The sequence below is a fragment of the Erpetoichthys calabaricus genome, chromosome 18 (genome assembly GCF_900747795.2).
Source record: "Erpetoichthys calabaricus chromosome 18, fErpCal1.3, whole genome shotgun sequence".
NCBI lineage: Eukaryota > Metazoa > Chordata > Cladistia > Polypteriformes > Polypteridae > Erpetoichthys > Erpetoichthys calabaricus.
This window is the reverse complement of record NC_041411.2, coordinates 613,963-624,167: the sequence shown is the minus strand read 5'-3', so window position 1 is coordinate 624,167 and position 10,205 is coordinate 613,963.

The window sequence follows — 10,205 nt, the reverse complement described above, 5'->3', positions numbered from 1 at the left end:
AACGTAATTCCACACTGCCCAGTGCCCACTGCAGTGCCCCTGAAGATGAATTGTGTGGGCAGAGAAAATATGTGATGGGTTAATGGGTGTGGCCTAACCAGTACTGCCGCCTCTGTGCTGGTGACCGCTCCGATGCCACACCTGCCCGGCTGGTGACTCCTAGACTGAGCCAGAGTCATTGTGCCCTGGTGGCACTGTGTCTGCTCGTTTTGTCTCTCCAGCTACTGGAGCTGTCTCAGGTTGGTGAACGTGGCACTGAGCCTCTCATGCCAGCAGAGCCATCTAATAAAGTGACAAACAAACGTCATCTGTTTTCAATTTCCGACACAATCTGATTTTTATAGCGTCTTTCATTGTGAGCTCAGCACAGAATTAACGGAGTAGTGGCGCTGCCCAAACACTGCAATGGCTTTGGCATGCATGTGACCAACATGGCCAAGGTGGGCCTGCAGACGATGGAGGGGAAACAACTGGAAATGGGCAGTATCACCCTGTACAGGCATTCGTAGGGTTTGGGCAGCAGCGGGTAAGGGGATGGGCATCACCTACTGAGGCTTGGGCAGGAACCCGAGGGCAGTGCCCACTTGTGAAGGAGGCACTACTGATGGGGCTGGTGCTTGTTAGCATTGGCACAGAGTGCCAAATGGGGCTGATGTTGGGGCACATGCAGATCAGCCAGTGCCCTGGACCCTGGCTCTGCTCCAGACAGCACAAGGGGTCAAGGAGAACAAAGGTGGAGGTGCCAGTCAATCTAGTCGACCTTGCGAATGGCCGTGCCAGTCTCTGGAGTTCAGTTCTGTTGTCTTTGTGCTGCTGGGGTGCCCTGGCACATTACATTGATGCCCCACGTGCCAAGGCTGGAGCACTGATTAAACTCACAGGCCTCTGCCCGCTCCTTGGGCCGCATTTGTAGCTCTGCACGGCAATGAATTCAGTACAACGGGAAGCTGTCAGCTCACACGGCAATTAGTGCCAGTATCCTGCCCACACACTGGCAGCCTGGCTGTGGGCTTCACTCCGGCAGGACGCTAATAAACTCGACTCGCCGAGCTTCTATAAATAATAGAGCGTCAGAGCTCCTCGGTGGCTTTGTCAATAACTCAGCCAACGACACGCGCCCGCCGATGAAGCTCCTCGCGGCGCCCGGCTGCTGCTTGGTTACTCGGACAACGGGCCTGGGGGCATGAAGCCGGGTCCATCCTCGGCAAACTCGCTGGCGACCAGCGATGGTGGGCACGCTCCACAAAAACTCGGTGGCACACTGAGGCTTTAGAAGAACAAAATCAGGACCCCTGGGCAACTGTCACATTAGAGTTTGGGCCAGCGGAGGAGAACAGGCGCCTGCCAGGCCCTTCATGGCATGTTGATGCCTTTCACCTCAGCTGGCTGGGGCCACGATGGATGACATCATCAACGGTGAGTGAGCACAATGTGACCAACAGCAGAAAGTGCCACATGGCATCAGGATGGGTTGTGTGTTGGCCACCAGAGTGTAGCACGGGGCCCTCTACCACCCAGAGCGGTGCCAGCAAAGTGGAGGGGATTGGGACACAGTTCAGCATGTGGGCGCCACAGCCCGACCTGGAATCAGAACTCTGATACTGCAGTGGATCTGGCGGGTTCAATGAATGGTGGCTCTGAGTCGGGGACGGCACCTCCGCTCATCGGGCTGTGACAGAGCTGTCACCATCTGGGTTTAGACTTACAAAAGCAGCTCCATGCTGTTCTTCATCCCCGAGAAGGTCAGCATAGGACAGGAGCCATCTCTGCAATGGACACTGGGCCACAGGGGCCATACAGACGCATCCACTTGGGCCTCCTGCCTTCAGTAAATCCAACCTTCTACTATGCCCAAAGCGTATAGTGCCAGTCTTTGAAACCCCCTTGCCACCCACATGGGTTAACTTAGGCAGCAAGAACTCTGCCTTCTAGCAGTGCCAATCACTTGGGCACCATGATGAGTGTCCCCAAAGGTCCTCTGACATAGTGGTGCCTGGGTAAGATGGAGAATGCCAATGAATCTCAGGGATGAATGTCCTGCCCATCAGTGCCCATTGCAACTCTTAGCTGGCACCCAGTTATTGACCCCACATATAGAAGTCATGCAGTGATGTCCCCATATAGCTCCTTTCACATAATCAGTGCCAGACCACCTTTATGGCACCCTTTGTCATCTACAGCTACCGATGGCTTCAGTGTGTATAGCGCCTTTCCTTACAACATTCAGGTCAGCTGATCGCTTCCCTGTGGTGAGGCCCTCCAGTTGGCACGACCGTGGGAGCCTGTGGACGCCACTTAGTGGGCATGTGCATGCCAACCTCGCAGCTCCCCAAGCTCAGACAGACAAAGAGGCTTTGACATGGATGGAGGTCCCGAAGACCACCTCCCCCACCCCCGCCACGCCCCCCCACGGCCCGCTGGAGCAGGTGTTCTGCCTATTCAGAAAGGCGGCCATTGTCTCACGTAGGAAATGCCTTCTCCGCCGCGCTCTTTAAGACCCCGCTAGCTTCCCATTCAGCCTGGCGGGCGGCGGGGGGGCCGGGCTGGGAGGGGCCGCTCTGAAAAGAACCCCCAGGCGCTGGCTGCTCCGGCTGGACACTGGCCCAGGTGCTGAGGCCGGGATGGGCTGGCAGGGGGGCAGCCCCGGGCCCATTCACATTCACAGGCAGAGCATTGTGGGATTAAGCCCCAGGGGCTGGGGGTGGAGGGGGGGGGGCTGGGGGGCCTCCTTTGTAAAACAAAACAAAACAAGAAAAAATGTGTCTCAGCTGGCGCAGCCAAATAGGAAATCAGTAGCGGGGTAAAGAGAATGTGCCGCTCCGGCTGGAACGAGTGCCAAGTGGCTACCCGGTGCCAACAGGGACCCAGCAGAGCAGGCGCCAAGAGACGCCGGGAGGGGAAAATGTGGCCCAGGTGACTGGCGGCCACTCTGTGGAGCACAGAGCGTGGGAAAGGCGCTATATGCATAAAAGCGATGGTTGTCTTCTTAAGTGACCAGATGTACCCCGCTGGAGCATATCAGAGGGGTCTACTTCTCGAAACTGATGGGGGGGGGGGGCACAGTCCAGCACTGGGGCTACCAGTCAGATGCTAGTGAGCCCCGAGCTTGTGCAGGAAGGGTGCCAGCCTCCATACTGAAAAAGGAGAATGTAGGCAGAATACGGAAAACGTGGCACGGTGAGGTAGACCCCGTCGTCAGCATGTCCAGTGGTGTGACGATGACCAGTGCCAGCGTGAATGAAATGTTAGGAGAAGCTGAGCACGGGCATGGGCACCTCTGTTTAGCGTCAGGTGCCTGCCAGCGGTGGGATACTTACATTGTGCTTAGGGCGGCTGATTTCACACCCTGGCCTGAGCGCTGTCCTCTTGGCGTCTTTGTTGGTGTCTGTGTCTGGGCACTCCACGTCCCGAGGCTGCACGTTTGGTTTATTTGTAGCTCTAAATTCGCCCAGCGTGCGTGACCGTGCCCACGGTGGACTGGCTCTTTGACGTCCCTTCGATGGATACATGGGGTGGCAGAAGAACACTGTGACGTTGGTATGGCGCTGCCCGCCTCACAACCACTCTCTGGAATTTAGCCTGTGACCTCTGAGTTCTAGCCACCCCCCCAACCCCCCGATGGTGCATTGTGGTCCGCATGAAACGAGGGCCCCTCAAGTCAGGCAGAGCTGCCCAGAACAACAACGGGGTTGGGCTGGTAGGTGGGCAAGGGTCTGCCGTCTGTCTCTGTGTCAGCCTGGGCACGGGTGTGGGAAGAGGGGGCTCACTCCCGAGTATCCCACCTGAACACGTGCGCCCGCACACACCCTCCAAATTCCCAGCTGTCTGCCGTTCGGACATTCAGAAGCTCAGCTGTTTCTTTATATAGCGCCTTTCGGCAGCGCTGCAAATTGAGATGACTATAGCGTGCCTCCTGAGACTGTCCCAGAATTCTGCAGCCTTTCCATGGCCACGCCCATCACGCTCGTGCCGCCCACTCAGGGTTCCAGATGCGTCACTCGCTGATTTTGACCAGTCGCTGGCCAGTTGACCTCGCTTCGCGTTGCCGTGCGCGCGTCCTCGCCTCCTCTCGAGCCCAGCTCTGTTCACGGCGTGCCCGACGTGCGCGAGCCCGGCACGGGAGGCGCGAGAGCGGCTTAATGATTCAGAACAGATTTGTGTCGCCGCATTAAGCGGCACGGCTGGCTTTAATGTCTTATTGTGACACGAGAGGAGCGCCGCTGGGCGCTCTGGGCAGTCGGGCCCCGCGTGATTAGACAAGCTACATTAGGATAAGCCGCTGAACCGGCCGGGCCGCCTCGCCACACCAAGCCCCCCCCAACCCTAACCCTACGATCACCGCGGCACTTCCGATCCCGCGTCAGTTTGTGTGAGCAAAGCCGGCGTGCGGTCCTATTACAAAAGACACTCTACAGAAAGGGCGCTATATTGGACCAGTCGTAAGAGGGGTCTGTTGCATGGACCTCTGGAGGACTCCGGTGCCCCACGGAGTCTACAGACTAAGAGGGCATCGGCCAGGCAAAGGCTGACAAAGATGCCAATGCAGCAGTCGGCTGAGAATCGGAACTGAAGGGAACGTGTGAAGAAGCCTTTGGCACGACTCCCTGCTGACATGAAGGCATCTGTTAGCTGCTGCGAAAGGTGCTATAAAGCCTAACAGCTGACTTGGCACAGCTGGTACAGCAACAGAGGATGGCAGTGTGTGGGCACTGGCACCACCCATCATCAAATGTTCTTCAACCTTCTTCATCCTCTACAAAACTGGGAGTCCACCCCAGCTGCATTAGATACCAAGCAGGAGTCACCCAAATGCCCGGGCCTGGGCTTTGAACTCACGACTCGGGAAAAGTAGGACATCAGCTTGAACCACCGGGCCACCCTGTAAGGGCTTCACTAGAATAAATGTTAAGGTGGCGATGGAGTGTGTGTGTCCATATCAGCCCGTGTGTGAGAGGCGCTATACAGCTCAATGCTGATAGGGGCATTGAGGGGGCACTCATAGATGGGACATGGCGTCCACGTGAAAGACCCTTTTGAGGGCAATGCTTGATTTGATACTGAGGTTAGGCAGTCGCCACATATGTGCCCCCCATTCTGCCCAGTTTGTGCCTTTGCTACCCCAGCCCTCGGACTTCCTTACAGGAATCTCAGCCGAGGGGCTGTCACTTAGAGCGCGTTAACAATTCATCAGCTGACGTCCCCCTGCGCCCCGCTGGTCAATACTCCTTGTCCGCTACCTGTGTTCACTGCTTGGCCTGTTGTGTTTTATCGATCGTTGCCTTTCAGATGTCCCAGCCAAGCGGGTCCCCAGCACTTGCATGTCGACCAACAGAGACGTGTGACAAGCAGGCCGCTCTCGCTAAGTGGCAGCCTGGCATTGCCGGCCAGTCCTCACTCACATGACGAGGAGAAGCCCGAGGTGCCCTGCCTGAGCCACAGAATACACCTGGAATCACCTGGCACCATTGGGTTGGCTCAAGTTATGCCAATCATTTGATCTCCCAGGAAATTCACAAAAGGCACGAAAGGCGCCATATAACGATGCTGAAATGAGCGGGGAGAGTGAGGATTACCCACAGCCAGCGCCGCCCAGCAATGGTGCCTCTGCCTAGGAGGCCCCGAGTGCCAAGGCGAGCCGCCCGATCGCTTTAACGGGGCGGGCAATGAGGGGCCAGCCTGAGTTTGCATTTCATGCCCAAATCCTGGGAAGAAAGAGCAGGCAATTGGTGTGCAAATGGCCCCCTTAGAGCGGTGTGAGCGGCCCACCCCTCTCCTTAGGCCCGTCGGAGATGTCAGCGAGGGCCCTGCCTAATGCTCTTTGAAAGTTTCATGGGTCACGGCAGACAATGGCCACTTTGATAGCTGCCTCTTCAAATGGAAATGCGCAAACAGAAGCCGAGCGGGCTGTTGTGGTGGCCGTGGGGGGGCCTCAGTTAATCCCGTTAAAGGGGGTGGCGACTCAGGACCTTCACACATCGGTCTGTGTGGTGACAGCTGGCTCTTTGCATGCAGGAGGTGACAGTCACTTTGAAGGAAGTGTCGGGTGTATAGCGCCTTTCATAGTGTCCTAGCAGCTAATGATGGCAGAAAAGCCTGAGGGGCAAACTGAGAACGAGCAGCAGGGAAGGGCATCTTATATAGTGCCCTTTAAGGTGTCCTGCCATACATAAAGAAGGCCTTGGAAATGAGCAGCATGCCCGCTATATCTGGTAGGTTCTGGTGATGCCACTGATGGGGGCCCTGGGAGGGCACAGAATGACTCGACTACATCTTCCTGCCCACACAGAGGTGGTTCTCCTCCTTGCTTGTGGGTTTCTTGGTGCCCTCACCCCAGTACTGGCATCTCTAAGAGGGGTAAACATGAACACCGTGCGTGAGGTGGCAGAACAGCCAGCCAGTCCCTGGTAGTTTCCACTGAAAATGCCCATGGAGTGGAGACCCTTTTGTTTGTCAAGATAACAAATGTGCCCCCAATAGAGCCAAGTGCCAAGGCCAGCTGAGTGGGAGGAAGGCCGTGCCTTGCATTTTCACAACAGTATGGACATTTGTGTGGTCGGGCATCATGGCAGGCCACGTCAGAGTGCCCACTTTGGGGCTCTGGGCAATATGGTGGCCCAAGATGGCCCTCACCTTACAGCTGTAAACTGGAGGGCTGCTCAGTGCTTCACAGCCTCCTGGGATTTTCTGACGGCTGACCGACCCTCTCGGAAGATGGCCATTCCTTCTCCAGTCCACCCAGGCATACCCAGGCTTCCATCCAAATGGCACTTTCTACTTAAACGACCCCCACGTGTGACGTGAACGTTGACCCGTGATGAGGACTGGGGGCCGTTGGCCAGGCGTGGGTTGTTGTCCACCTGTGGGTTTTCTCCCAAGGTTAATGGACCCTTTGCTCTTTCTGTTTGTGTCCGTCGATGCCCTGACCACTTGTGGCACAGAGGCACTCATTTGTTTACTAATAAACTGTGGGATAGTCGTTGTCATGGAGACAGGGGAAAAAGAAAAAGGGGAGAAGCTGAGGCACAAAGTCTGCACTCAGCTAGGCTGCACTAGTGTTCTGCACCCCTTTGAAACAGGAGCCCACGTGGGCTTCCTTTAGGGGGTAAAAATCAAGATGCGGAGTAATGTCCTGTGATCTCCTTTTTTTCAGAGTACTGGCAGCAGATGCTTCCGGACGTTTTGTACCACTGGAGTGTGCTGCATGGCGTCGAGTGAGAAAAGCTCATGCCGGAAGTGCAAACGCGCAACAACAACGATTCATTTTAAAACGGGTGATGATCTGCGAGCCCCATCTGTAAACTGGGCAGTTCAGGTTGCACATGCAGCACCCCCAACAGCCAGGTGTATAGGGGACACTGCAGGGCCAATGGGGCCACCCTTCAGTTGGACACGGGCTGGCAGCACCCTACATTGGCCCAGATAACTAATGACACAGAGTCTGTGATAGACATCTGGACCTCAAACTGCTAATGAAGACAAAGCAAAGGGTTCTAAACATTTTAAGAAGATGAAGTGAAATTCCCGAGTGACGTTTGTGGTTTATTCTGGACAGCATCTGCTGAGGCTGTGCCCACTTGGCACTGATACACAAATGCCAATGCATTCCACAATTGTTCCTTTACTTCCTTCAACTTGGTCTTTGTTCACAAATAAAGATTTTGAGGTTTTCTTTGAACAAGAACAACTTTTCAATTTTAAAAACATATTGGCAGAATTTGACTGACAGGGAGTGGGTTAGTTGGGTGGGTTTGTGTTGCTAAACTGGCATGTGTGAGTTACCGTGCCCTGGATAAGCAGGTGAGGAAGATGGATGAATGGACGACAGAGCGTCATTGTGCGTCTCTGAGAACTTTCCTACATTTATTTATTCGCCTGACGCCCAGACCATCTGAGACAGAACTGCTTCTGTTTCTTTGGTTTGTCCCCTAACCCTAACCCTAACCCTGCCATTGGCAGTAGCAGGATTTGAACCCACAACCTCAGGGTTTAAACCACTTCACCTCACCGCTTGCCCATGTTTTCTCTAATTAAAAGTTGGAGATTTGCATTAACACAGATGAGGCTTGCTCTTGATGTATCTATGAAATTAAACGAGCAGTGCTTTATTACTTAGTGCAGGGGTCCTCAACTCCGGTCCTGGAGGGCACCAGTGGCTGTGGGGTTTCATTCTAGCCCTTTTTAAAATTAGTGACCTGTTTTTGTTGCTAATTAACTCCTTTTCCTTTCATTTTAATGCACGTGTTCTTTAAGATTTGTTCCCCAGGATTTCTTCACTGTTCCTCTGAATTGCTTCATTTCTTACCTCAAATGGCACCCAAATAGAAGTGAAATGTGAAGTGAGGGAGCCAACAGAAGACCAACTAAGTCAGGGCCTCAAATTCCAACCAATTTCACTCCAACCAGCTGCTCAATTAGGCTCCGATTCTTGTCGTTAATTAAACCCGTTCTTTAATTCCACAGCTCGTTGCTGCTCTCATTGTGCAATAACATACATTTCCGAAATTGTTCATTTTCTCTTTTCTATAAGCACTGCTAACATGGTTTGAGGACCTGAGCAGATCAACATTCCTGAGACCTTCACCTTTCTATGTTTTCAGATATTGTATGAAGGACACAATTTTGCTGGTCATGTTTTGGTTCATTTTATATCTCATTATTGTTTGGCTGCTAATTAAGGAAAATGAAACAATTAAGGGGTCTGAGTCTTCAAGAGCAAGTCAATGAAAATTAATTCAAAAGAAGTTAATAGCAGCAAAACCAGGTCACTGATTAAGAAAAGAGTTAGAATGAAAACCTGCAGCCACGGTGGTCCTCCAGGACCGGAGTTGGGGACCCCGACTTAGTGGACACAGAAGCCTTTCAAATGTATGAATCAAAGTGACAAAGCTGAAGTGCTCAGCTCAGGATGCCACCCAGCTTCGAAACCCGCTTATCCCATGCAGGGGCTCAGGGGAGCTCCAATGTGTCCCAGCACGCAACGTTTGACAGTTTACAGCAAATGACACAGGACGGCATGGACTTGGAAAAGATGGCACCAAAGCCACCGCGGAGCGCCAGCTGAGGCGAGTCGCCATTGTCACCGCCGCGGCCCCGCAGCTTTCGGCCAGGTCGGAGGGTTCGGACGCGTGTTTGATTCACTTTTATCACAAAGCAGCAACTGTAACGACACATTACATCGGAGTTCAGAAGCTCCACGGTGACCTCATCAGCGAGTTGCCCAATGAAGCACAGAATGAATGGCGCAGGACGTTAGAACTCAGGGGATACATAAAAACGCAAACATTACATAAAGGCGACACGACAGGGCTGGCGGTGACACGCGGCGGCTTCTCCAGCTCAGCTGAGCGGCCAGCTGCCTGCCGATCGAGTGGCCTACCTGGCACTGCAGGTGACTTTAGAAGTCCGCGTGCGAATGTGGTCACAAAATGACTGAGAAGGCGACAAAGTCCGTCAAGCGTGCAGCGCCAAACATCACCGTTAGTGAGGGCTGCGGCGTCCCCATCCGCGTCAACACGAGCTCGACTCGTTTACAGGTAAGAAGTGGAAGTCACTCAATGAAAATACAGCAAAGTTCAGTTGAAAAGAAACACGTGCGGAAGTGCAGCAACCCGAGCGCCAGGAGGTTTACAAAGAAGAAATAATAAGAATACAAATAATAATACACCCGTGACCCTGTAGTTAGGATATAGCGGGGTGGATAATGGATGGATGGAAGAATAATAATAACACAGCGTCCCGGGCGGCCAACGCAGTGCAATAAAAAACGCGGTAAGAGTCACGTGCGTCAAAAAAATACAGGCGCCATATCCCGGCATGCACTTCAGCTGGTTCGCCGCGTCCCTCGAACTTTCCCGCACAAACGGAGTGGCCTGCGCACGGTAAGTGGCACTTCACTTTAACGTTTACTGGAATGGATTTTTATTTCAAAATGTCTGTGACGGCCGCTTGCCTTTCTCAGCGTTTCATGAGTAGAGACACAGAGACGCGGGCGTTTTGACTGTGGTAGCCGACAAACGCAGCAAGTCGCCGGCCAGCAGTTCGGTCGGAGCTCCGTGGCGCAGCGCACAATTTGTGACATTCGCTTTAACGTTCCCCTAGTTAGCATTTGTATGATGTTGTTGTTGCCATATATATATAATATATATATTTAATGTTAGTTTCAGACTATAGCTAACCGTGGTCCTCTATTCATCATTACGATGTTT